The sequence below is a fragment of the Pleurodeles waltl genome, chromosome 6 (assembly GCF_031143425.1).
Source record: "Pleurodeles waltl isolate 20211129_DDA chromosome 6, aPleWal1.hap1.20221129, whole genome shotgun sequence".
NCBI lineage: Eukaryota > Metazoa > Chordata > Amphibia > Caudata > Salamandridae > Pleurodeles > Pleurodeles waltl.
Window position 1 is genome coordinate 563,095,334 of NC_090445.1, and position 27,885 is coordinate 563,123,218.

The 27,885-nt window shown below is 46.1% G+C and overlaps 1 protein-coding gene across 8 annotated transcripts in view; it reads right to left on the bottom strand.

The window, feature by feature from the left end:
- Positions 1–27,885, bottom strand: part of CSDE1 (cold shock domain containing E1) — a 522,536-nt gene that overhangs the window by 426,540 nt on the left and 68,111 nt on the right. The window lies entirely within an intron of this gene.

Genomic DNA, 27,885 nt, shown 5'->3' on the forward strand with positions numbered 1-27,885 from the left:
GAAAATAATGAGAAAAACAAGGAGGAGTCACTGGCCAGTCAGGACAGCCCCTAAGGTGTCCTGAGCTGAAGTGACTCTAACTTTTAGAAATCCTCCATCTTGCAGATGGGGGATTCCCCCAATAGGGTTAGGATTGTGACCCCCTCCCCTTGGGAGGAGGCACAAAGAGGGTGTACCCACCCTCAGGGCTAGTAGCCATTGGCTACTAACTCCCCAGACCTAAACACGCCCTTAAATTTAGTATTTAAGGGCTACCCTGAACCCTAGAAAATTAGATTCCTGCAACTACAAAAGAAGGACTGCCTAGCTGAAAAACCCCTGCAGAGGAAGACCAGAAGACGACAACTGCCTTGGCTCCAGAAACTCACCGGCCTGTCTCCTGCCTTCCAAAGATCCTGCTCCAGCGACGCCTTCCGAAGGGACCAGCGACCTCGACATCCTCTGAGGACTGCCCCTGCTTCGAAAAGACAAGAAACTCCCGAGGACAGCGGACCTGCTCCAAGAAAAGCTGCAACTTTGTTTCCAGCAGCTTTAAAGATCCCTGCAAGCTCCCCGCAAGAAGCGTGAGACTTGCAACACTGCACCCGGCGACCCCGACTCGGCTGGTGGCGATCCAACACCTCAGGAGGGACCCCAGGACTACTCTGATACTGTGAGTACCAAAACCTGTCCCCCCTGAGCCCCCACAGCGCCGCCTGCAGAGGGAATCCCGAGGCTTCCCCTGACCGCGACTCTTTGAACCTAAAGTCCCGACACCTGGGAGAGACCCTGCACCCGCAGCCCCCAGGACCTGAAGGACCGGACTTTCACTGGAGAAGTGACCCCCAGGAGTCCCTCTCCCTTGCCCAAGTGGAGGTTTCCCCGAGGAACCCCCCCCTTGCCTGCCTGCAGCGCTGAAGAGATCCCGAGATCTCTCATAGACTAACATTGCGAACCCGACGCTTGTTTCTACACTGCACCCGGCCGCCCCCGCGCCGCTGAGGGTGAAATTTCTGTGTGGACTGGTGTCCCCCCCGGTGCCCTACAAAACCCCCCTGGTCTGCCCTCCGAAGACGCGGGTACTTACCTGCAAGCAGACCGGAACCGGGGCACCCCCTTCTCTCCATTCTAGCCTATGTGTTTTGGGCACCACTTTGAACTCTGCACCTGACCGGCCCTGAGCTGCTGGTGTGGTGACTTTGGGGTTGCTCTGAACCCCCAACGGTGGGCTGCCTTGGACCAAGAACTGAACCCTGTAAGTGCCTTACTTACCTGGTAAAACTAACAAAAACTTACCTCCCCCAGGAACTGCGAAAATTGCACTAAGTGTCCACTTTTAAAACAGCTATTTGTCAATAACTTGAGAAGTATACATGCAATTTTTATGATTTGAAGTTCCTAAAGTACTTACCTGCAATACCTTTCGAAAGAGATATTACATGTAGAATTTGAACCTGTGGTTCTTAAAATAAACTAAGAAAAGATATTTTTCTATACAAAACCTATTGGCTGGATTTGTCTCTGAGTGTGTGTACCTCATTTATTGTCTATGTGTATGTACAACAAATGCTTAACACTACTCCTTGGATAAGCCTACTGCTCGACCACACTACCACAAAATAGAGCATTAGTATTATCTATTTTTACCACTATTTTACCTCTAAGGGGAACCCTTGGACTCTGTGCATGCTATTCCTTACTTTGAAATAGCACATACAGAGCCAACTTCCTACACAAAGGTATTAGTAAACTAAGAGGCAGGTCATGCATGGATCATGTGTACCCTATATGTGGGCTAGATTTATTATATATGGCGCACAAGTTTAGTGCATTCAATCAAACAAGAGGATTTTTTTTTTTTTTTTTAAAGCAGAAATGCTGAACTCACATGTTTGAAGGTGCACCCATGTGAGAACGAAGAAAAAGTTGACTGTAAAATACAATATTTGCCTAGGATCACACAATTTGAGACACGTTTCCGGGTCAAGTACACTTCTGTTAGGTCTAGTACATTATTCATGCAACTCGACCTGCAGGTCTAGTAAAATTTTTCTGATTTTTCAGGGCCTGCAATGTAATTTTATAATTAAATCCTGCACCGTCAAGGTTAAGAATACCAACCCAAAATCAGGATAAAATGCACTATACATATGTAAGGACTTAGCTATAGCATCCACAAGGGCAGCAGAGGTTTGTGGTGAAATGGAGAGTGCACAAAGTTTGGTAAAAGCAAAGTAAATCAAACAAATTAAACATTACATGAATCACATTTCTTGACTATATGGTCTGAAGCCTTCTTAAAGGCAACTGGGAACTTTTGGAAAGAATAGGGTATTCAGAAGAGTCTTCAAATGTTTATTAAGTGGTTAAAATAACCTCTGTCGGACCAACCAGTACAGCAACTCTTCTCCACATCCAGGATCCCCAACAGCTTAGAATCCTGACACAAAGGCAAGGTTGCTATGATGATTCAACAATGGGTTGCCAAGATACAACATCTCCCTCTTTTAATAGAATACAATAGTGAAATATAACCAATAACGGAATATTACTAACAACAATAATTCCACTTAGCTTGATTCAAATATTTATGACTCATTTACAAATGTAATCCTTTAGCCATACAGGTTTGGTTTTAATCAGTTCTTTTTTTTTCCCCGTATTTTCAGTATCAACCTTTGATTTTTTTGTTTTCTCCACAACACATTTTATATTCCAGTTCACAACACCATGTTATTTTGCCCACGTTCCTTTTCTTCCCATCGCACAACCAAACATTGTTGCCAACCACTAACTTGCTTCGGCCTGGACCATTTTGACAACCCAGGTCTTTGACCATGCATCAGAAACGTTCTTACCCAATCACCACATTCAAACTTGGACTTTGTTCCTCAATCGGTCATTGTGTCTTTTCACATATTTACTTTGATATTCCATTACTTTAACCTTAATATCCTCTTTCTATTTTTTTTTTTATGACAGATCTATCTATCCATGGAGGTGTCAATTTTGTGCCCGCTGTCCTCCACCAAAAAGCAAAAAGGTGTCTCTTTGGTGTCTGAGTGAGGTGTATTTTGATAACTTTGACAGCCCTCTTGCATTCATACCCCTGCTCTTCAGCTAATTGAACACACTCATTCAACACTCGGTTGAATCTTTCGATGAGACCATTCTCTCTAGGATTATATACTGCCGTGGTGTGCAGATTCACACCTGCTTCCTTTAAATACCTTTTAAACTGCTCAGCAACAAACTGTGTCCCATTATCTGTCACCACACACTCTGGATAACCTTCCCTACAAAAAACATCTTCGCAAAAATGTATGATGTTACCAGCCTTTACATCCCTCATAAAAGCTACCTCCGGCCACTAGGAAAAATAGTCTATTAATGTAACACCATACTTATTCTCAATGCTCTTGGTGAAAAAGGACCACAAATATCCATAGTTACTCTCTGCCATGGTTTTTGTCAATCTAGTATAAGATATGGGAAGATTCTTCAGTCACGTGTGATTTGTCGCTAAACATGCATGCAACACAATTACGCACACATCTCTATCTCTTTATCCATTCCTGGCCACCAAAAATCAACACGAGCTCTTCTCTTTATGCCAGACATGAAGCAACTCCAACAATCTTTTTCTCAAGTTCACAGGCACCACCAACCTCTCACCTCTTAGTATTCAGTCTATTACAGATAATTCAGACCATATCCTATCAATCATAAAACACTTTTTTTTTCATTTTTGTTTGCCATGTTTGTGTTCAAACATTCAGATATTTTACTCATTACCTAGTTATCTCTTATGGCTTGTTTCCAGTCCTTCACAAAAATGGCACCTACGCTCGACTCATTGATGTTGGCTACCAACTATTCTTCACCATCTTGTCTGTCATCATCTTCCATATATTTTTGTAAAGGAAGCCGGGATAAACAGTCTGCATGTGTGTTGTTTATACCAGGAATATATTAAAGCTCAGTCATTCTTGCAACCGGTATAACCATTTGGCTATCCTTGGTGTAGACTTACCTGCACCCTTAGTAGAAAACATGTCTATCAATGGTTTATGATCTGTCCTTAATTTAAATCTGCTTTCCCATAAATATGTTTTAAAATAAGTAATGCCCCACCAACATGCTAGGGCTTCCTTTTCGATCACAGAATACGTAGATTCTGCCCCTCAAAGTGTTTGTGATGCAAATGCCACAACCCGCTCCTGGCTTTTTCCTCTGCATGTGCACTGCTCCCAAACCGTGTGCACTGGCATCAACCACAACAATTGTCTGATCTTGCGGATCAAATGGTTTTAGAGCCACAGCATTCATAATTTCCTTTTTAATGTACTCAAATGTCTGCTGACATTCGTGTAACCAAACAAATTTTACTGCCATTTTCATGAGCTCTCAACACATGAATCTTTTCTACAAATTGCCGCACAAACGTTGAATAATATTCCACCAGCCCAAGAAAAGAACGCAATTGTTCTTTGTCAAATGGAGATGGTGCTTTTTCAATAGCATCCAACAATTTTCTTTTCGGTTTCACCCCTTCTCCTGATAACGTGTGTCCTAAGTAGTCAATCTGTTTTACCTCAAACTTGCATTTTCCAACACTAATAGTAAGCCCAGCATCCTGCAGTTTCCGTAATACTTCGTATAACAGCATCATGATCCGACATTTCTGCTCCCCATACCAATATGTCATCTTGAAATACCACAGCTCTTGTTATGCCCTCTAAAATGTTTTTCAGAATTCTTTGGAAAACTGATGCAGACGCCAAACCAAATGGCATCCGGACACATTGAAATGCACCCTCAGGTGTAATGAAAGATGTAAGGTGTTTTGCTTCAGGATGTAATTGAATCTGATAAGCATTCGATAAATCTATTGAAGAAAAATAATTTGCATTCTTTATGCTGGATATCAACTCATGGATGTCGATCCACCCAAATATTTTTATTGAGATCCCTTAAATCGATGCACATTTGCAATTTGCCATTAGGTTTACATGCCAAAACAATGGGACTAAGCCATTCAGATGACTCTATAGCTTCAATAACCTTAGCTTTACATAATCTAAATGCAAATGATACATTCCTTACTTATGCACTTTGGGTGTGCTTCCTGACTTCAGAAGTATGCGATGTTCAAATTTACGTAAACACCCTCAATTGTCTAAATAACTCTGGAAATTTCAAACTCCACTTCTCATTACCATTAGTTAACAATACTTGATCAGGATTTAAAATGATCCTCCAGACTTTTTGCTCCCTCAACCTCAGAAGAGCTTTCCCTTGTTTTACGACGCACACATGCTTCAGCACATCTTCCTCTATATTGAAGTTTACACTCAAAATATCCTATCAATGGTAATTTACCTCCGCAATAAGCCTCAGGTTCGAGGTCAGGCAAAAATAACTTGACATTCCCTAGTTCATCCCACATTTGCTCATCAATTATGGTATATGGTGAGCATGAATCAGCCCAAACCTCTACTTCTTGGTCATTGACATTGATCTGCGTGGATGATACCCTTCTTTATAATATAATCTATTGTTAACACCTCTATCCTTTCTTCCGCCTCCTCTTCGCCCAAATATTGCTCACTATGCTCTCTGACTATATTCTTTCCTTGTTGCTTCTGACTTACACATGAGAAATTCCCTATTCTTTTACAATTGAAACATTGTGCAGAAGCAGCTGGGCATTTCTGAGCATCAGCAGTAAGATTAATACTAGCATACCTGTAGCACGCCTGTCTGTCTTTTCTTACATCACCCCCACTTTGACAGTGATTGAGGCTGAGCGCCTTCAAGTACTTTGATGTATTATATACATCTTGCTATATTTATCTTTTTTTGTAACGACGGGTCCTTTAATGCTAATAATCGCTCTTGAATTTTATAATTAGTTCTATTGAGAAATTGACCCTTATTAACTCTTCCTGTAAATCTTTGAATTTGCTAGACACAGAATGTTCTTAATTCTGACGCATACTGTTTAACGGTTTCACCAGGAATTTGACTCGTGGAGAAAAACGTATGCCTTTCCACAACCACACTAATATTCTTCCCATAGTTATCCTCTAGCACCTTTATAGCCTCACTATACTCATCCGCACTTGCATTATCTGATACAGAATCGTTATCTCCATCACCTTCTACATTAGATGACGTGGTACGAGCAGCTCTAGGTAGAGTTTTTAAAACTCTTCTTCCTTCCACTCCCAAATTGTGTTTAAAAATTGCTAATTTCCATAGAGCATCAAATGTATTTCCACCTACTGCTTCCAGATAGGTCTCGAAAGCTTCAAGCCAGTCCTCCCAGACCATACGTGGCATACCAGGACTTTGTAAAAACTTGGACGGAGCTACTATAGACGACATATCCATTACAGGGTAAAAAAAAAAAATGAAAAAAAACCCTTTAAAGTTATGCAACACTTAATTGCTACAATCGGTTACATATATTGTAGTATGCCTAACGCACAACTCAAAATCCATGAAAAATAAAGAATGTTTCACACAAAATAACTAACTAAAATAAAGTAGTCACCGTTGTCTGTTCCATTTTGCTGGTTGCTTCAGATTCTCATTTTTGAGTGACTTGCCACAGTAGTTCTGTATACGTTCAATACGGTGTAAGTCTGTACATTTAAATTGTATAACTGTCACAGAACATGAGTGTGCAAGTTGAATTGCCTGACTTCCTGAATGCCGTATGAAGCACTCACATTCCTTGTTGTCTTAACAGACGTTCTGCCGTATGAAGCACTCACATTCCTTGTTGTCTTAACAGACGTTCTGCCGTATAAAGTATCCACGTTCCTTGCCGTCTTGACAACTGATGTTCCGTTGCATTGCTGTTCCTGGGCGCAGCCTGAAGCAAGCAATCTGTGTTATGTCCTGTGGAACGACACACTCCAGCACTCAATTCTTCCTCTGGTGAGTGACACGAGCGCACTTTTAAATTATACATACACACAGCGTGTCATTATAGATGCCCGATACACAAAACACCTAGTTTAGCAGTAACCTCGCACCTCACGCTTTGTGCAATAATGTACTCGCATTCTATGATCTGCATAAAACGCGGATGCCAATGTCTCCAAGTTTACGTTGCTGACATAAATATTAAAAATTCAGTACATCCACATTTACGCTCTCCATACCAAGTTGTTGTAATCGTCGTAGTGCCACATCCTCAAACAGTTCAGTGCTCACCTAAACATAATATTGTCCAAATCCAACTTGTAATCTGTAAGATTCAAAGAAAACAATGGTCAGTTCACAGACAGGGGTTGATCCTCCAACTATTCTTGGTCCTCCTGCATGGAAATGCTCACACAGCTGAGATCACTGTAGCGCAGCACAGGATCCCATCCTCATCGCCACTTTTGGAAAGAATAGGGTCCACAGAAGTCTTCAAATGTTTATTAAGTGGTTAGAATAACAACTCCTGTGAGACCGACCAGCACAGCAACTCTCTTCTCCACATCCAGGATGCCAACAGCTTAGAATCCGGACACAAAGGCAAGGTTGCTATGATGATTCAACATTGGGTTGCCAAGATGAAACAGGAACAACTCTTATAAAATGAACATGACTTTAGCCTCCCTCTCACAAATATCATTATGACTCTGAGGTATTTAGATCACACAACGATAGAGGCACCTCAAACACTCCTGATGGGGGTGATGACCAACAGCGGGCATCAGCATGTGGGTAGGGTTCCATCATAAAGATATTTGCAGAGATATGCTTAAAAATGAAAGTCATAAAACTATTGAAGAAAATTATAAGAGCTCCAGATATCATGCGTTTATAGCTATGAGGGAAAAAAGGTATCAACAGCGCTGGAGTCCCAGTTCTGTATGGTTAAGAAACTTCCAGCAAACACAACTTTTGACTTTGGTGGGCACTACATAGTGCAGGTGATGACAAAATTAATTCAGTTTCTGAAGTCAGTCTGGCACTAGACATAATGGTGCATACACAGAATCTGTGGGAGGAGGTATCCTCCAAAAATAAAAGGCACACTGGGCAAGTCAATCTGTTATGTGTGACTTTCATTTTTTCTTAAAATAACGTTATTATTTTCAAACTCTGCTCAGTATACAGGCCATATAATCATGTTTGTTGCTTCTCGTATAACAATTCTGGCTGTAATATCCACCGTGACAGTCCGCTTTAGACAATTAATATAGTTAGTATGGGCACTTTTACGGTCAACATATACATTTCCTTTAATATCCGCTCTACGTTGGCCGATGTGTCTACCAGTCTCAGGGGTTGTACCCCCTCCAAATCAAACCCCTCGATATGTCCACCATGCTCCCCGCACCCTCTCCCATTTCCTCTGGCAGCCGCGGCTTTGATAGATAACTTCTTCAGCACATTGGCACCAGTCTAAGTCTGACTTCCAGTCTGTAAGTCTGGGCAGGTCGGTGCTTCCCCCACACCCTTGTAATGTTTCTCTTGGCAACTCCTGCCGCCATCCGCAGCGATATCTTTTGGTGTGTAGTCCAATCCTTCCCATTCGACACTGATAAGTCATTTTGCGTTTGTCAGCTCAACTGACTTAACTTGACAGTTTCCACCACCCCTTTCCATTAATTCTGTATTATCCGGCACTCCCAGAGGATATAGTAGAAGGTGTTTTCCAGGCCACATCCCCCGAGGCATGTTGACGCCAGTACCCTATCTTGGCCAGTCGAGTTCTGGAGTAATAGGATCTGTGTAGTATTTTGAACTGCACTGATCTGAACCATGTGAGTATTGCTATTTTCTGCAGGCTTTGAGTTGCTTCAGACCATTCCTCGTCTTCAACATCCCCCGGATCCCTTGCCCATGCTCCTCTCAACTTCAACGAATCAGGGAAGTTAAAGAGCAGTTCTCGATAGATAACGGTGATAGCTTTTTCAGAATATATTCCAGTAAAACCTGATGCTCTATTGGCAATAACTCCAGTAGCTGCTCCCCCTCTAATATACGTAGCCACATCTCATTTCCCAGCTGTATATATCTAAAAATTATCAGTTTGCCAATTCGATTTCTTGCCTAAGGGATTCAAATGTTAAGCATGCCTGATTCCTCCACATATCACCCAGATGTTAAATCCCTATTGTTTCCCAATTCTTGAAACCTTTCAATCTTCCCCAACTCACTAAGCTAATCACAAGCCCATAGGGCGTCCTGCCTGTGAGCCTGTCGTTCCAACCCAGCAGTTTACTGGCCTCTCTCCACGCTCGGACAACTATCTGAGCGTGGTCTGGTAGTGCTCTCTCCCCTTCCTACAGGTAAAGGGTTGTGTCATAACCCCTAAGGCCCATTGCAGCTCTGTCCACTCTATATGCCAGTTCTTGGCTATCAGAAAAGGTCCATTCATTGATTACCATCAGTTGTGTTGCCCAGTAGTACTTCTTTATGTCTGGAATCCTGAGTCCCCAATCATATACCCCCTGCTGAAGTTTGGCTAAGGCAATATGTGGTGTCTCCCAAACTATAGTAAGGATCTAATTTCATTGTCTGTTTTCTGAAAGAAACTCTGTGGGATCTTGTATGGGGCATTTTGCAGTACATACATCAGACGTGGCAATGTCATCATCTTCTATAGTGCTGCACAGACAATCAGGGACAGTGGGAGCGTGTTCCAGTGGACTACATCACTTTTCAGTCTCTCCAACTGTGGGAATAGGTTCCTACTTAGGAATTCCTGTGGGTCCCTGGTGATATCCCTCTGGGAGCTGTATACTGTCTCCAGACATAGGGAAAATCAATGATTGTATCCAATTCTATAGCCTGAGTAGGTGCCAAAAAGGTCAAAGATATGCAGAACTCTTCGTATTGAGCAGCTTGGGTCGGACAAATTAAGGAAAATATCATCCGCATAAAGTGAAATGCGCTCCTCCCAGGTCCTACCACAATTCACCCCTCCTATCAACGGATCTGGTGTTATCCAGGCCAACTACGGCTAAAGGGCCAATGCAAATATAATTTGGGTAAGTGGACAACTCTGCCTTATGCCCTTATTTAATGCAAAAGCCCGAGAAACCGTCCCCTTGACCCTCACTCTGGGAAGGGGCTTCTGATATAAGAGGTGGACCCATCTGCAGAACTTGGGTCCAAATCCCAGCCGTGCAAGTACAGCAATGAAAATGTCACTTACCCAGTGTACATCTGTTCGTGGCATCAGTCGCTGAGATTCACATGGTATGCATGAGCTCGCCATCTGGTGTTGGGTCGGAGTGTTACAAGTTGTTTTTCTTCGAAGAAGTGTTTTCGAGTCACAGGACCGAGTGACTCCTCCTTCTGTGCTCATTGCGCATGTGCGTCGACTCCATCTTCGATTGTTTTCCCCGCAGAGGGTGAGGTAGGAGTTGTACTATAGTAATAGTGCCCGCGCAATGAAAAATGTAAGTATGTACCTATTAAAGGATTAAGTAATATATATACAAATGTACAAAATTGAAGGTAACTTCTGAACTGCTACAGGCTTCCGGGGAGGTGGGTGGGTCCATGTGAATCTCAGCGACTGATGCCACGAACAGATGTACACTGGGTAAGTGACATTTTCAGTTCGATGGCATCTGTCGCTGTAGATACACATGGTATGCATAGACTAGTAAGCAGTTAGTTCCCCATAAGCGGTGGTTTAGCCTGTAGGAGTAGAAGTTGTTTGAAATAGAGTTCTTAATACAGCTTGACCTACTGTAGCTTGTTGTGCGGATAGCACATCTATACAGTAGTGTTTGGTGAATGTGTGAGGCGTAGACCAAGTGGCTGCCTTACATATTTCCTGCATTGGGATGTTTCCTAAAAAGGCAATTGAAGCACCTTTTTTCCTTGTTGAATGTGCCCTGGGAGTAATGGGCAGTTGTCTTTTTGCTTTAAGGTAGCAGATTTGGATGCATTTAACTATCCATCTGGCTATACCTTGTTTTGATATTGGGTTACCTGCATGAGGTTTTTGGAATGCAATAAATAGCTGTTTAGTTTTTCTGATGTTTTTTGTTCTGTCAATGTAGTACATTAATGCTCTTTTGACATCTAATGTATGTAGTGCTCTTTCAGCCACAGAATCTGGCTGTGGGAAAAAAACTGGTAGTTCTACCGTTTGATTTAGATGGAATGGTGAAATAACTTTTGGTGCAAATTTTGGATTAGGTCGTAGGACGACCTTATTTTTATGTATTTGTATAAAAGGCTCTTGTGTTGTGAACGCTTGAATTTCACTTACTCTTCTTAGAGATGTAATGGCGATGAGAAAGGCAACTTTCCAGGTTAGGAATTGCATTCCGCAAGAGTGCATGGGTTCGAAAGGTGGGCCCATGAGTCTTGTTAGAACCACGTTTAGGTTCCATGAAGGAACAGGTGGTGTTCTTGGTGGTATAATTCTTTTAAGCCCTTCTATGAATGCTTTGATAACTGGTATCCTATACAAGGAAGTTGAATAGGTAGTTTGCAGGTATGCAGATATTGCTGCAAGGTGTATTTTAATAGAAGAGAAGGCTAGCTTTGCTTTTTGTAAATGGAGCAAGTAATTTACTATATGTTTTGGAGTTGCGTCTAGTGGTTGTATCTGATTATGATGGCAGTACCAAACAAATCTTTTCCACTTACTTGCGTAGCAGTGTCTAGTGGATGGCCTTCTGGCCTGCTTTATGACTTCCATACACTCTTGGCTAAGTTGTAAGTGTCCGAATTCTAGGATTTCAGGAGCCAGATTGCTAGATTCAGCGATGCTGGGTCCGGGTGTCTGATCTGTTGGTTGTGTTGCGTTAACAGATCTGGTTTGTTGGGCAGTTTGATGTGTGGTACTACAGACAGATCTAGCAGTGTTGTGTACCAGGGTTGTCTTGCCCACGTTGGTGCTATTAAAATGAGTTTGAGTTTGTTTTGACTCAATTTGTTTACTAGGTAAGGAAGGAGAGGGAGAGGAGGAAAAGCGTAAGCAAATATTCCTGACCAGTTCATCCATAGGGCATTGCCTTGGGATTGCTTGTGTGGGTATCTGGACGCGAAGTTTTGGCATTTTGCGTTCTCTTTTGTTGCAAATAAGTCTATTTGTGGTGTTCCCCAGAGTGTGAAGTAGGTGTTCAGAATCTGTGGGTGGATTTCCCATTCGTGGACTTGCTGGTGATCTCGAGAGAGATTGTCTGCCAGCTGATTCTGGATCCCCGGAATAAACTGTGCTATTAGACCAATTTGATGGTGGATTGCCCACTTCCATATTTTTTGAGCTAACAAGCTTAACTGCGTTGAATGTGTTCCTCCTTGTTTGTTTAGATAATACATCGTTGTCATGTTGTCTGTTTTGACAAGGATGTATTTGTGGGTTATGATTGGTTGGAAAGCTTTTAGTGCTTGAAAAACTGCTAATAATTCTAGATGATTTATATGCAGTTTTGTTTGATGTATGTTCCATTGTCCTCTTATGTTGTGTTGATTGAGATGTGCTCCCCACCCTGTCATGGAAGCATCTGTTGTTATTACGTACTGTGGCACTGGGTCTTGGAAAGGCCGCCCTATGTTTAAATTTATACTGTTCCACCATAGAAGCGAGAGGTAAGTTTGGCGGTCTAGCAACACCAGATCTAGAAGGTGACCCTGTGCTTGAGACCACTGTGAGGCTAGGCACTGTTGTAAGGGCCTTATGTGCAGTCTTGCGTTTGGGACAATGGCTATGCATGAGGACATCATGCCTAGGAGCTGTAGTATTGTTCTTGCTTGTATTGTTTGGTTTGGAGACATGTGTTGAATGACCCTGTTGAAATTGTGGATCCTTTGTGGAGTTGGCGTTGCTACTCCTTTTGTCGTGTCTATTATGGCTCCTAGATATTGCTGTACTTTGCTTGGCAGAATGTTTGATTTTGCAAAGTTGACGGTGAACCCTAGTTTGTAGAGGGTTTGTATGACTTGATTTGTGTGGTTTGAGCATTGTGTGAGCGAACTGGTTTTGATTAGCCAGTCGTCTAGATACGGGAACACATGTATTTGCTGCCTTCTGATGTGTGCAGCGACTACTGCTAGGCATTTTGTGAATACTCTTGGAGCGGTTGTTAAACCAAAAGGCAATACTTTGAATTGGTAATGTATTCCTTTGAATACAAACCTTAGATATTTCCTGTGTGATTGATGTATTGGTATATGGAAATATGCGTCCTTGAGGTCTAGGGTTGTCATGTAGTTGTGTTTTTTGAGCAATGGTAACTGTAAGGAAATGCCTCCTTGGCATGGTTGCCCCCTGACTTTTTGCCTTTGCTGATGCTATGTTTACAATTGAAAGTGTGCTGAGGCCTGCTACCCAGGCCCCAGCACCAGTGTTCTTTCCCTAACCTGTACTTTTGTATCCACAATTGGCAGACCCTGGCATCCAGATAAGTCCCTTGTAACTGGTACTTCTAGTACCAAGGGCCCTGATGCCAAGGAAGGTCTCTAAGGGCTGCAGCATGTCTTATGCCACCCTGGAGACCTCTCACTCAGCACAGACACACTGCTTGCCAGCTTGTGTGTGCTAGTGAGGACAAAACGAGTAAGTCGACATGGCACTCCCCTCAGGGTGCCATGCCAGCCTCTCACTGCCTATGCAGTATAGGTAAGCCACCCCTCTAGCAGGCCTTACAGCCCTAAGGCAGGGTGCACTATACCATAGGTGAGGGTACCAGTGCATGAGCATGGTACCCCTACAGTGTCTAAACAAAACCTTAGACATTGTAAGTGCAGGGTAGCCATAAGAGTATATGGTCTGGGAGTCTGTCAAACACGAACTCCACAGCACCATAATGGCTACACTGAAAACTGGGAAGTTTGGTATCAAACTTCTCAGCACAATAAATGCACACTGATGCCAGTGTACATTTTATTGTACAATACACCACAGAGGGCACCTTAGAGGTGCCCCCTGAAACTTAACCGACTGTCTGTGTAGGCTGACTAGTTCCAGCAGCCTGCCACACCAGAGACATGTTGCTGGCCCCATGGGGAGAGTGCCTTTGTCACTCTGAGGCCAGTAACAAAGCCTGCACTGGGTGGAGATGCTAACACCTCCCCCAGGCAGGAGCTGTAACACCTGGCGGTGAGCCTCAAAGGCTCACCCCTTTGTCACAGCCCAGCAGGGCACTCCAGCTTAGTGGAGTTGCCCGCCCCCTCCGGCCACGGCCCCCACTTTTGGCGGCAAGGCTGGAGGGAACAAAGAAAGCAACAAGGAGGAGTCACTGGCCAGTCAGGACAGCCCCTAAGGTGTCCTGAGCTGAGGTGACTCTAACTTTTAGAAATCCTCCATCTTGCAGATGGAGGATTCCCCCAATAGGGTTAGGATTGTGACCCCCCTCCCCTTGGGAGGAGGCACAAAGAGGGTGTACCCACCCTCAGGGCTAGTAGCCATTGGCTACTAACCCCCCAGACCTAAACACGCCCTTAAATTTAGTATTTAAGGGCTACCCTGAACCCTAGAAAATCAGATTCCTGCAACTACAAGAAGAAGGACTGCCTAGCTGAAAACCCCTGCAGAGGAAGACCAGAAGACGACAACTGCCTTGGCTCCAGAAACTCACCGGCCTGTCTCCTGCCTTCCAAAGATCCTGCTCCAGCGACGCCTTCCAAAGGGACCAGCGACCTCGACATCCTCTGAGGACTGCCCCTGCTTCGAAAAGACAAGAAACTCCAGAGGACAGCGGACCTGCTCCAAGAAAAGCTGCAACTTTGTTTCCAGCAGCTTTAAAGAACCCTGCAAGCTCCCCGCAAGAAGCGTGAGACTTGCAACACTGCACCCGGCGACCCCGACTCGGCTGGTGGAGATCCAACACCTCAGGAGGGACCCCAGGACTACTCTGATACTGTGAGTACCAAAACCTGTCCCCCCTGAGCCCCCACAGCGCCGCCTGCAGAGGGAATCCCGAGGCTTCCCCTGACCGCGACTCTTTGAATCCAAAGTCCCGACGCCTGGGAGAGACCCTGCACCCGCAGCCCCCAGGACCTGAAGGACCGGACTTTCACTGGAGAAGTGACCCCCAGGAGTCCCTCTCCCTTACCCAAGTGGAGGTTTCCCCGAGGAATCCCCCCCTTGCCTGCCTGCAGCGCTGAAGAGATCCCGAGATCTCTCATAGACTAACATTGCGAACCCGACGCCTGTTCCTACACTGCACCCGGCCGCCCCCGCGCTGCTGAGGTTGAAATTTCTGTGAGGACTTGTGTCCCCCCCCGGTGCCCTACAAAACCCCCCTGGTCTGCCCTCCGAAGACGCGGGTACTTACCTGCAAGCAGACCGGAACCGGGGCACCCCCTTCTCTCCATTCTAGCCTATGTGTTTTGGGCACCACTTTGAACTCTGCACCTGACCGGCCCTGAGCTGCTGGTGTGGTGACTTTGGGGTTGCTCTGAACCCCCAACGGTGGGCTACCTTGGACCAAGAACTGAGCCCTGTAAGTGTCTTACTTACCTGGTTAACCTAACAAATACTTACCTCCCCTAGGAACTGTGAAAATTGCACTAAGTGTCCACTTTTAAAACAGCTATTTGTGAATAACTTGAAAAGTATACATGCAATTTTGATGATTTGAAGTTCCTAAAGTACTTACCTGCAATACCTTTCAAATGAGATATTACATGTAGAATTTGAACCTGTGGTTCTTAAAATAAACTAAGAAAAGATATTTTTCTATACAAAACCTATTGGCTGGATTTGTCTCTGAGTGTGTGTACCTCATTTATTGTCTATGTGTATGTACAACAAATGCTTAACACTACTCCTTTGATAAGCCTACTGCTCGACCACACTACCACAAAATAGAGCATTAGTATTATCTCTTTTTGCCACTATCTTACCTCTAAGGGGAACCCTTGGACTCTGTGCATACTATTCCTTACTTTGAAATAGTGCATACAGAGCCAACTTCCTACATTGGTGGATCAGCGGTGGGGTACAAGACTTTGCATTTGCTGGACTACTCAGCCAATACCTGATCACACGACAAATTCCAAAATTGTCATTAGAAATTCATTTTTGCAATTTGAAAGTTTTCTAAATTCTTAAAAGTCCTGCTAGGGCCTTGTGTGTTAAGTCCCTGTTTAGCATTGTCTTTTTAGAGTTTAAAAGTTTGTTAAAAGTTTGAATTAGATTCTAGAAACAGTTTTAGATTCTTTAAAAAGTCTTCCAACTTTTAGCAAAATAATGTCTGATACAGAGATGAATGTGGTGGAACTCGACACCACACCTTACCTCCATCTTAAGATGAGGGAGCTAAGGTCTCTCTGTAATATCAAAAAAATAACCATTGGCTCCAGACCTACCAAAATTCAGCTCCAGGAGCTGTTGGCAGAGTTTGAAAAAGCCAACCCCTCTGATGATGACCTCACAGAGGAAGAAATTAGTGACTTGGAGGCCAATGTCCCTCCTCCAGTCCTAAATAGGGAGAACAGGACCCCTCAAGTCCTGTCTCCAACTGTGTTAGTCAGAAATAGTGAGTCCCTCACAGGAGGGTCCCACATTTCTGAAATCACTGAGGATGCTCTCAGTGAAGATGACCTCCTGTTAGCCAGGATGGCCAAAAGATTGGCTTTAGAGAGACAGCTCCTAGCCATAGAAAGGGAAAAACAAGAGATGGGCCTAGGTCCCATCAATGGTGGCAGCAATATAAATAGGGTCAGAGATTCTCCTGACATGTTAAAAATCCCCAAAGGGATTGTGACAAAATATGAAGATGGTGATGACATCACCAAATGGTTCACAGCTTTTGAGAGGGCTTGTGTAACCAGAAAAGTGAACAGATCTCACTGGGGTGCTCTCCTTTGGGAAATGTTCACTGGAAAGTGTAGGGATAGACTCCTCACACTCTCTGGAAAAGATGCAGAATCTTATGACCTCATGAAGGGTACCCTGATTGAGGGCTTTGGATTCTCCACTGAGGAGTACAGGATTAGGTTCAGGGGGGCTCAAAAATCCTCGAGCCAGACCTGGGTTGACTTTGTTGACTACTCAGTGAAAACACTAGATGGTTGGATTCAAGGCAGTGGTGTAAGTAATTATGATGGGCTGTACAATTTATTTGTGAAAGAACACCTATTGAGTAATTGTTTCAATGATAAACTGCATCACCATCTGGTAGACCTAGGACCAATTTCTCCCCAAGAATTGGGAAAGAAGGCGGACCATTGGGTCAAGACAAGGGTGTCCAAGACTTCAACAGGGGGTGACCAAAAAATAGGGGTCACAAAGACTCCCCAGGGGAAGGGTGATGAGACAACCAAAACTAAAAATAGTAAAGAGTCTTCTACAGGCCCCCAAAAACCTGCTCAGGAGGGTGGGCCCAGAGCCTCTTCACAAAACAATGGGTACAAGGGTAAAAACTTTGATCCCAAAAAGGCCTGGTGTCATAGCTGTAAACAGCATGGACACCAAACTGGAGACAAGGCCTGTCCCAAGAAAGGTTCCACTCCAAACTCCCATCCAGGTAACACTGGTATGGCTAGTCTCCAAGTGGGATCAACAGTGTGCCCAGAGCAAATCAGGGTCCACACTGAAGCTACTCTAGTTTCTGAGGGTGGGGTGGATTTAGCCACACTAGCTGTCTGGCCGCCTAACATGCAAAAATACAGACAGCAACTCTTAATTAATGGGACTAGAATAGAGGGCCTGAGGGATACAGGTGCCAGTGTCACCATGGTGACAGAGAAACTGGTTTCCCCTGGCCAATACCTGACTGGAAAAACTTACACAGTCACCAATGCTGACAATCAGAGAAAAGTACATCCCATGGCAATGGTTACTTTAGAATGGGGAGGGGTCAATGGCCTGAAAAAAGGTGGTGGTCTCCGCAAATATCCCAGTGGACTGTCTGCTTGGAAATGACCTGGAGTCCTCAGCATGGGCTGAGGTAGAACTAAAAACCCATGCAGCAATGCTGGGTATCCCTGAACTGGTGTGTGTGAAAACAAGAGCACAGTGCAGGGCACAGGGTGAACAAGTAGAGCTGGAGTCTGGAAGAATGGCCCAGCCTACCAAGAGAACAGGAAAGTCAGCTGGGAAACCAACTGCAACACAGCAAAAGAAAGGGAACCTCTCTTCTCAGGAAGAAGTTCTACCCTCTGAGGGAACTGAGCCTTTGGAGCTTGAACCTTATCAGGTTGAGCTCTTAGGCCCAGGGGGACCCTCAAGGGAGGAGCTGTGTAAGGGACAAGAAACCTGTCCCTCTCTTGAAGGCCTTAGGCAGCAAGCTGCTGAAGAGTCCAAAGGCAAGAAAAATGGAACGCATAGGGTCTATTGGGAAGATGGACTCCTGTACACTGAGGCCAGAGACCCCAAACCTGGTGCCACTAGGAGAGTGGTAGTGCCTCAGCTGTTCAGGAAGTTCATCCTAACATTGGCCCATGACATTCCCCTTGCTGGACATTTGGGACAAACCAAGACGTGGGAGAGGTTAGTCAACCACTTCTACTGGCCCAATATGTCCAACATGGTTAAGGAGTTTTGCCTCTCCTGCCCCACCTGTCAAGCCAGTGGTAAGACAGGTGGGCATCCAAAGGCCCCCCTCATTCCACTTCCAGTGGTGGGGGTTCCCTTTGAAAGAGTGGGTGTGGACATAGTTGGTCCACTGGAACCTCCCACAGCCTCAGGAAATATGTATATCCTGGTAGTAGTGGATCATGCTACCAGGTATCCTGAAGCTATTCCCCTTAGGTCGACTACTGCCCCTGCAGTAGCCAAGGCCCTCATTGGTATCTTTACCAGAGTGGGTTTCCCTAAGGAGGTGGTGTCTGACAGAGGTACCAACTTCATGTCAGCATACCTAAAGCACATGTGGAATGAGTGTGGAGTGACTTATAAATTCACTACACCATACCATCCACAAACTAATGGCTTGGTTGAGAGATTCAACAAGACATTAAAAGGCATGATCATGGGGCTCCCAGAAAAGCTCAAAAGGAGATGGGATGTCCTCTTGCCATGTCTGCTTTTCGCTTACAGAGAGGTGCCACAGAAGGGAGTAGGATTCTCACCCTTTGAACTTCTGTTTGGTCATCCTGTAAGGGGACCACTTGCCCTTGTTAAAGAAGGCTGGGAGAGACCTCTCCATGAGCCTAAACAGGACATAGTGGACTATGTACTTGGCCTTCGCTCTAGAATGGCAGAGTACATGGAAAAGGCAACCAAAAACCTTGAGGCCAGCCAACAGCTCCAGAAGTTTTGGTATGACCAAAAGGCTGCACTGGTTGAGTTCCAACCAGGGCAGAAAGTCTGGGTTCTGGAGCCTGTGGCTCCCAGGGCACTCCAGGACAAATGGAGTGGCCCTTACCCAGTGCTAGAAAGGAAGAGTCAGGTCACCTACCTGGTGGACCTGGGCACAAGCAGGAGCCCCAAGAGGGTGATCCATGTAAACCGCCTTAAGCTCTTCCACGACAGGGCTGATGTCAATCTGTTGATGGTAACAGATGAGGATCAGGAGGCAGAGAGTGAACCTCTCCCTGATCTTCTGTCATCAGACCCAAAAGATGGCACAGTAGATGGAGTGATCTACTCAGACACCCTCTCTGGCCAACAGCAAGCTGATTGTAGGAGAGTCCTACAACAGTTTCCTGAACTCTTCTCCTTAACCCCTGGTCAGACACACCTGTGTACCCATGATGTGGACACAGGAGACAGCATGCCTGTCAAGAACAAAATCTTTAGACAATCTGACCATGTTAAGGAAAGCATCAAGGTGGAAGTCCACAAGATGCTGGAATTGGGAGTAATTGAGCGCTCTGACAGCCCCTGGGCTAGCCCAGTGGTCTTAGTCCCCAAACCTCACACCAAAGATGGAAAGAAAGAGATGAGGTTTTGTGTGGACTACAGAGGGCTCAATTCTGTCACCAAGACAGATGCTCATCCAATTCCAAGAGCTGATGAGCTCATAGACAAATTAGGTGCTGCCAAATTCTTAAGTACCTTTGACTTGACAGCAGGGTACTGGCAAATAAAAATGGCACCTGGAGCAAAAGAGAAAACAGCATTCTCCACACCTGATGGGCATTATCAGTTTACTGTTATGCCCTTTGGTTTAAAGAATGCCCCTGCCACCTTCCAAAGGTTGGTGAATCAAGTCCTTGCTGGCTTGGAGTCCTTTAGCACAGCTTATCTTGATGATATTGCTGTCTTTAGCTCCACCTGGCAGGATCACCTGGTCCACCTGAAGAAGGTTTTGAAGGCTCTGCAATCTGCAGGCCTCTCTATCAAGGCATCCAAATGCCAGATAGGGCAGGGAACTGTGGTTTACTTGGGACACCTTCTAGGTGGAGGCCAAGTTCAGCCACTCCAACCCAAGATCCAGACTATTCTGGACTGGGTAGCTCCAAAAACCCAGACTCAAGTCAGGGCATTCCTTGGCTTGACTGGGTATTACAGGAGGTTTGTGAAGGGATATGGATCCATTGTGACAGCCCTCACTGAACTCACCTCCAAGAAAATGCCCAAGAAAGTGAACTGGACTGTAGAATGCCAACAGGCCTTTGACACCCTGAAACAAGCAATGTGCTCAGCACCAGTTCTAAAAACTCCAGATTATTCTAAGCAGTTCATTGTGCAGACTGATGCCTCTGAACATGGGATAGGGGCAGTTTTGTCCCAAACAAATGATGATGGCCTTGACCAGCCTGTTGCTTTCATTAGCAGGAGGTTACTCCCCAGGGAGCAGCGTTGGAGTGCCATTGAGAGGGAGGCCTTTGCTGTGGTTTGGTCCCTGAAAAAGCTGAGACCATACCTCTTTGGGACTCACTTCCTAGTTCAAACTGACCACAGACCTCTCAAATGGCTGATGCAAATGAAAGGTGAAAATCCTAAACTGTTGAGGTGGTCCATCTCCCTACAGGGAATGGACTTTATAGTGGAACACAGACCTGGGACTGCCCATGCCAATGCAGATGGCCTTTCCAGGTTCTTCCACTTAGAAAATGAAGACTCTCTTGGGAAAGGTTAGTCTCATCCTCTTTCGTTTGGGGGGGGGGGGGGGGGGGGGTTGTGTAAGGAAATGCCTCCTTGGCATGGTTGCCCCCTGACTTTTTGCCTTTGCTGATGCTATGTTTACAATTGAAAGTGTGCTGAGGCCTGCTAACCAGGCCCCAGCACCAGTGTTCTTTCCCTAACCTGTACTTTTGTATCCACAATTGGCAGACCCTGGCATCCAGATAAGTCCCTTGTAACTGGTACTTCTAGTACCAAGGGCCCTGATGCCAAGGAAGGTCTCTAAGGGCTGCAGCATGTCTTATGCCACCCTGGAGACCTCTCACTCAGCACAGACACACTGCTTGCCAGCTTGTGTGTGCTAGTGAGGACAAAACGAGTAAGTCGACATGGCACTCCCCTCAGGGTGCCATGCCAGCCTCTCACTGCCTATGCAGTATAGGTAAGCCACCCCTCTAGCAGGCCTTACAGCCCTAAGGCAGGGTGCACTATACCATAGGTGAGGGTACCAGTGCATGAGCATGGTACCCCTACAGTGTCTAAACAAAACCTTAGACATTGTAAGTGCAGGGTAGCCATAAGAGTATATGGTCTGGGAGTCTGTCAAACACGAACTCCACAGCACCATAATGGCTACACTGAAAACTGGGAAGTTTGGTATCAAACTTCTCAGCACAATAAATGCACACTGATGCCAGTGTACATTTTATTGTACAATACACCACAGAGGGCACCTTAGAGGTGCCCCCTGAAACTTAACCGACTGTCTGTGTAGGCTGACTAGTTCCAGCAGCCTGCCACACCAGAGACATGTTGCTGGCCCCATGGGGAGAGTGCCTTTGTCACTCTGAGGCCAGTAACAAAGCCTGCACTGGGTGGAGATGCTAACACCTCCCCCAGGCAGGAGCTGTAACACCTGGCGGTGAGCCTCAAAGGCTCACCCCTTTGTCACAGCCCAGCAGGGCACTCCAGCTTAGTGGAGTTGCCCGCCCCCTCCGGCCACGGCCCCCACTTTTGGCGGCAAGGCTGGAGGGAACAAAGAAAGCAACAAGGAGGAGTCACTGGCCAGTCAGGACAGCCCCTAAGGTGTCCTGAGCTGAGGTGACTAACTTTTAGAAATCCTCCATCTTGCAGATGGAGGATTCCCCCAATAGGGTTAGGATTGTGACCCCCCTCCCCTTGGGAGGAGGCACAAAGAGGGTGTACCCACCCTCAGGGCTAGTAGCCATTGGCTACTAACCCCCCAGACCTAAACACGCCCTTAAATTTAGTATTTAAGGGCTACCCTGAACCCTAGAAAATTAGATTCCTGCAACTACAAGAAGGACTGCCTAGCTGAAAACCCCTGCAGAGGAAGACCAGAAGACGACAACTGCCTTGGCTCCAGAAACTCACCGGCCTGTCTCCTGCCTTCCAAAGATCCTGCTCCAGCGACGCCTTCCAAAGGGACCAGCGACCTCGACATCCTCTGAGGACTGCCCCTGCTTCGAAAAGACAAGAAACTCCCGAGGACAGCGGACCTGCTCCAAGAAAAGCTGCAACTTTGTTTCCAGCAGCTTTAAAGAACCCTGCAAGCTCCCCGCAAGAAGCGTGAGACTTGCAACACTGCACCCGGCGACCCCGACTCGGCTGGTGGAGATCCAACACCTCAGGAGGGACCCCAGGACTACTCTGATACTGTGAGTACCAAAACCTGTCCCCCCTGAGCCCCCACAGCGCCGCCTGCAGAGGGAATCCCGAGGCTTCCCCTGACCGTGACTCTTTGAATCCAAAGTCCCGACGCCTGGGAGAGACCCTGCACCCGCAGCCCCCAGGACCTGAAGGACCAGACTTTCACTGGAGAAGTGACCCCCAGGAGTCCCTCTCCCTTACCCAAGTGGAGGTTTCCCCGAGGAATCCCCCCCTTGCCTGCCTGCAGCGCTGAAGAGATCCCGAGATCTCTCATAGACTAACATTGCGAACCCGACGCCTGTTCCTACACTGCACCCGGCCGCCCCCGCGCTGCTGAGGGTGAAATTTCTGTGAGGACTTGTGTCCCCCCCGGTGCCCTACAAAACCCCCCTGGTCTGCCCTCCGAAGACGCGGGTACTTACCTGCAAGCAGACCGGAACCGGGGCACCCCCTTCTCTCCATTCTAGCCTATGTGTTTTGGGCACCACTTTGAACTCTGCACCTGACCGGCCCTGAGCTGCTGGTGTGGTGACTTTGGGGTTGCTCTGAACCCCCAACGGTGGGCTACCTTGGACCAAGAACTGAGCCCTGTAAGTGTCTTACTTACCTGGTTAACCTAACAAATACTTACCTCCCCTAGGAACTGTGAAAATTGCACTAAGTGTCCACTTTTAAAACAGCTATTTGTGAATAACTTGAAGTATACATGCAATTTTGATGATTTGAAGTTCCTAAAGTACTTACCTGCAATACCTTTCAAATGAGATATTACATGTAGAATTTGAACCTGTGGTTCTTAAAATAAACTAAGAAAAGATATTTTTCTATACAAAACCTATTGTCTCTGAGTGTGTGTACCTCATTTATTGTCTATGTGTATGTACAACAAATGCTTAACACTACTCCTTTGATAAGCCTACTGCTCGACCACACTACCACAAAATAGAGCATTAGTATTATCTCTTTTTGCCACTATCTTACCTCTAAGGGGAACCCTTGGACTCTGTGCATACTATTCCTTACTTTGAAATAGTGCATACAGAGCCAACTTCCTACAGTAACACTTCTTGTAGTGTGACCATGTGAAAGTGGTCTTATTTGATGAATGTGTTTACTACTCTGAGGTCTAGAATTGGTCTCAGTGTTTCGTCCTTTTTTGGTATCAAGAAGTACAGTGAATAAACTCCTGTGTTTATTTGTGTGCTTGGTACTAATTCTATTGCATTTTTTTGCAGTAGTGTTTGAACTTCTATCTCTAGAAGCTGTGAATGGTATTTTGATAAATTTTGTGATTTTGGTGGTATGTCTGGAGGGAATTGCAGGAATTCTATGCAATAACCATGTTGGATAATTGCTAGGACCCATGTGTCTGTAGTTATTTCCTCCCATGCTTCGTAATATTGACGTATCCTCCCCCCCACTGGTGTTGTGTGGGAGGGGTGAGTGACGTGTGAGTCACTGCTTGTTGGTAGTGGTTTTGGGGCTTTGAAATCTTCCTCTATTCCTAGGGAATTGCCCCCCTCTATACTGGCCCCGAAAACCTCCCCTGTACTGTCCCTGGTAGGTGGGCGGTGCGGACTGTGAGGTGCTAGCTTGTGTGGCCTGACCCCGAAACCCTCCTCTAAAAGGTGTTTTGCGGAAGGTGTTATAAGATCCTCTGCTCTGCGGGGAGTAGAGTGCGCCCATGGCCTTGGCAGTGTCAGTGTCCTTCTTGAGCTTTTCTATGGCTGTGTCGACCTCCGGACCGAACAGAAGTTTTTCGTTTACTGGCATGTTAAGCACTGCCTGCTGAATTTCTGGCTTGAATCCAGACGTTCTGAGCCATGCGTGCCTACGGATGGTAACCGACGTATTAATGGTCCTCGCGGCCGTGTCTGCTGCATCCATGGAGGAGCGTATTTGATTGTTGGAAATGTTTTGACCCTCCTCAACAACCTGTTTTGCTCTTTTTTGCAGATCTTTTGGGAGATGTTCAATGAGATGCTGCATCTCATCCCAGTGGGCTCTGTCGTATCGCGCTAGCAGCGCTTGTGAATTTGCGATGCGCCACTGGTTTGCTGCTTGGACAGCAACCCTCTTCCCGGCTGCATCGAACTTCCTGCTTTCTTTATCTGGGGGAGGTGCATCCCCAGAAGTGTGTGAATTTGCCCGTTTTCTGGTAGCCCCTACCACCACAGAATCTGGTGGCAGCTGAGAGGTGATGAATACAGGGTCCGTAGGAGGCGCCTTATACTTTTTGTCCACCCTAGGCGTCACTGCCCTACTTTTAACTGGCTCCTTGAAAATGTCCTTTGCATGGCGTAGCATGCCTGGGAGCATCGGCAGGCTTTGGTAGGAGCTGTGGGTTGAAGAGAGGGTGTTAAATAACAAATCATCCTCTACTTGTTCCGAGTGTAGTTCCACATTATGGAATAGTGCTGCTCTAGCCACCACTTGTGAGTAAGCTGTGCTGTCTTCCGGTGGTGATGGCCTAGTTGGGTATGTGTCTGTGCTGTTATCAGACACTGGTGCGTCGTACAAGTCCCACGCATCCTGATCTTGGTCATCGTGGCTCATGGCGGTGTGAGCTGGCGAATGTGACGGGGTGTAAGTTGGCGAAGCCGGAGTTACAGGTGGAGGCGAGGGAGGAGGTGTTACCTTTTGTGCTGTTTGTTGCTGAGGAGTAAACTGAAGCGTTCTCTTTCGTTTGACAGGTGGAAGGGTACTGATCTTCCCAGTCCCCTGCTGAATAAAGATACGCTTTTGCGTGTGATCCACGTCAGTGGATTGCAGTTCTTGTTCAAATCTATGTTTCTTCATTTGTGAAGACAGAATGCTCTTCAGTATAGGAGCCTGAAACAGGGTCTGATGTCGCTTTTTTCGGCTCCGAAAACCCTGTTGATTGTTTTTTCGGCTCCGAGGTAACCTTCCTCTTTTTCTGTGCCGAACATTCTTGGCCTCTATGGTCTTCGGCGCCACTGTCTCGGCGTCGATCCGTGTCGACACCGAACTCTCGGTGTCGATGCTTCTGTTTAGCACTCTCTCGGTCCCGAGGAGGCTGCGTGCCGGTGTCTCGACCGAAGTCGGACGATCTCGACACTGAATGGCCCTTTTTCGGTGCCGATTGTTGGTCACCGAGAATTTGGGTGGAGCCATGGCCGGTTGGCAGTGGCGTCCCCTGGGCCTTCTTTCCTTTTTTTAAGTTCTGATCTCGACGTCTTACTCACAGTTTTTGTAGAGTCTAGGTCGTCGGAGTCTGAATCCTGGATGGAAAAGGATTCCTCCTGTTCCTCTTCTGTCTCGAACTGTCGACGCTCCTTTGGCGTGGACGCCATCTGCAGTCTTCTCGCTCGACAGTCGCGCAGAGTTTTTCGGGACCGGAACGCCCGACAGGCCTCACAGGATTCTTCGCTGTGCTCGGGTGACAGGCACAGGTTACAGACCGAGTGTAGGTCCGTATAAGGATATTTGTTGTGGCATTCGGGGCAGAATCGAAACGGGGTCCGTTCCATCGGCGTTGTTCTCCACGCGGTCGGGCCGACTAGGCCCCGACGGGGTGCCGAAATCTACCCCGAAGGGCACCGAAGCGCTTCGATGTTCAACGCGTCGTCGTATGTGTCTATCTCGAACCGGATCGCAACGATACCGTCGAAAATCTTCCGTTTTCAGCTATCTTTCCGTTCCGAAACCCAGAGCGACAGGAACACGTCCGAACCCGATGGCGGAAAGAAAACAATCGAAGATGGAGTCGACGCACATGCGCAATGAGCACAGAAGGAGGAGTCACTCGGTCCCGTGACTCGAAAACACTTCTTCGAAGAAAAACAACTTGTAACACTCCGACCCAACACCAGATGGCGAGCTCATGCATACCATGTGTATCTACAGCGACAGATGCCATCGAACACATAGTTCCATTCAATACTATCGATTGACATTTTCACGTCGAGGGACATTACCACTGCCTGGTCCGACCTCAAACGAGCAGTGTCATTGAGCACCACAATCATCCATCTCGGATTGAGGCAGATGCTTCTGTGTGGCACATATTCTGATTGGTCCGGTTCTATAATAGATGAAATTATTTTGTGAAGTCTATTAGCCCGAATTTTCGCTAGTACCTTAGCTTCAACACTGAGCACGGATATCGGTCTATAAGAGCTACAATAGGTAGGAGGCTTATCCTTTTTATGTATTACTAATATTGTGGCTGCACGTTGGTCAACTGGCAGACAACCTATTTTCTGTGACTCTTGGAACATCTCCAGTATGTGTGGGGTTACCATATCGACCGCCCCTTTATATATTACTATCGGCAGTTAGGATCTACTGCATTCCCGGATTGTAAGCTCCGCAGAGCAACTGCCAGCTCCTCTGCGGATAAGTCCACCTCCAATGCATCCCTCTCCTCCCCACTGAACGTCGACATATCTATCTCACCAACCAGTCCAATACAGTCATTTGCCGTTCTAGAGGTCGCAGACGCATAGAGGCCCTCATAGTAATCTGCCTAGAATGTTCCAGCTTTTTTTTTCCCAAGCCATACCAACAATTTATTGGTCTTATCTCCAACATCATAGCGATGACGCTGCAGTGCCACTGCGTGACTTTGCGCCTTCTCCTCAGCCAGTATTCTGAAGTCCTGCTGGCAAAGTTGTAGCCAGTGTCTAAGTGTCACCGTACCCTTTGTCTGTATTCTAATGTGTAAATCTCGATTTTCGGACTAAAGTCTGTCACAATTAAGATTGCGCTCTTTCTTCATACCGCCTATTAGTGCTTGGGCCTTGCCTCTCAGGACAGTCTTGAAGGCCTCCCACAGCACACATGGGGAATCCTTTGTGCTCCGATTTTCAACAAAGTAGGCTTCCAACTCCTTCTGTAATTTCTCCCTGAAGTGCCTATCCTTCAAGAACCATGGGTCTAGTTTTGGGGGGTAGCACAAATTCTATTACTGGTCCCTTTAAAAGGATACTTACAGGGGAGTGGTCAGAGATCCTCCTAGCCTGATGTCACTTCTCAGAATACACCCACACCCTTATGATGAGCAAATATGTAGTCTAGCCGAGAGAAACTATTATGTGGTGCGGAATAGAATGTGTACTGTCTCTACTGCGGGTGTTGTAGTCTCCAAAGAGCCACCACTTGTGTGACTTTCAAGCAGTTCTACTATTTAGACAACACAGATTTGCTTTCTGGGACTTAATGAAACTTTTCACAGTTTAAGAACAGACAAGAAAATCGCAACACACAAAGGTCTTAGATCTGTGTATGCATATAAGCTTTCAGCAAGAGCAGTGCTCTGAAATAGTGTTCTATTT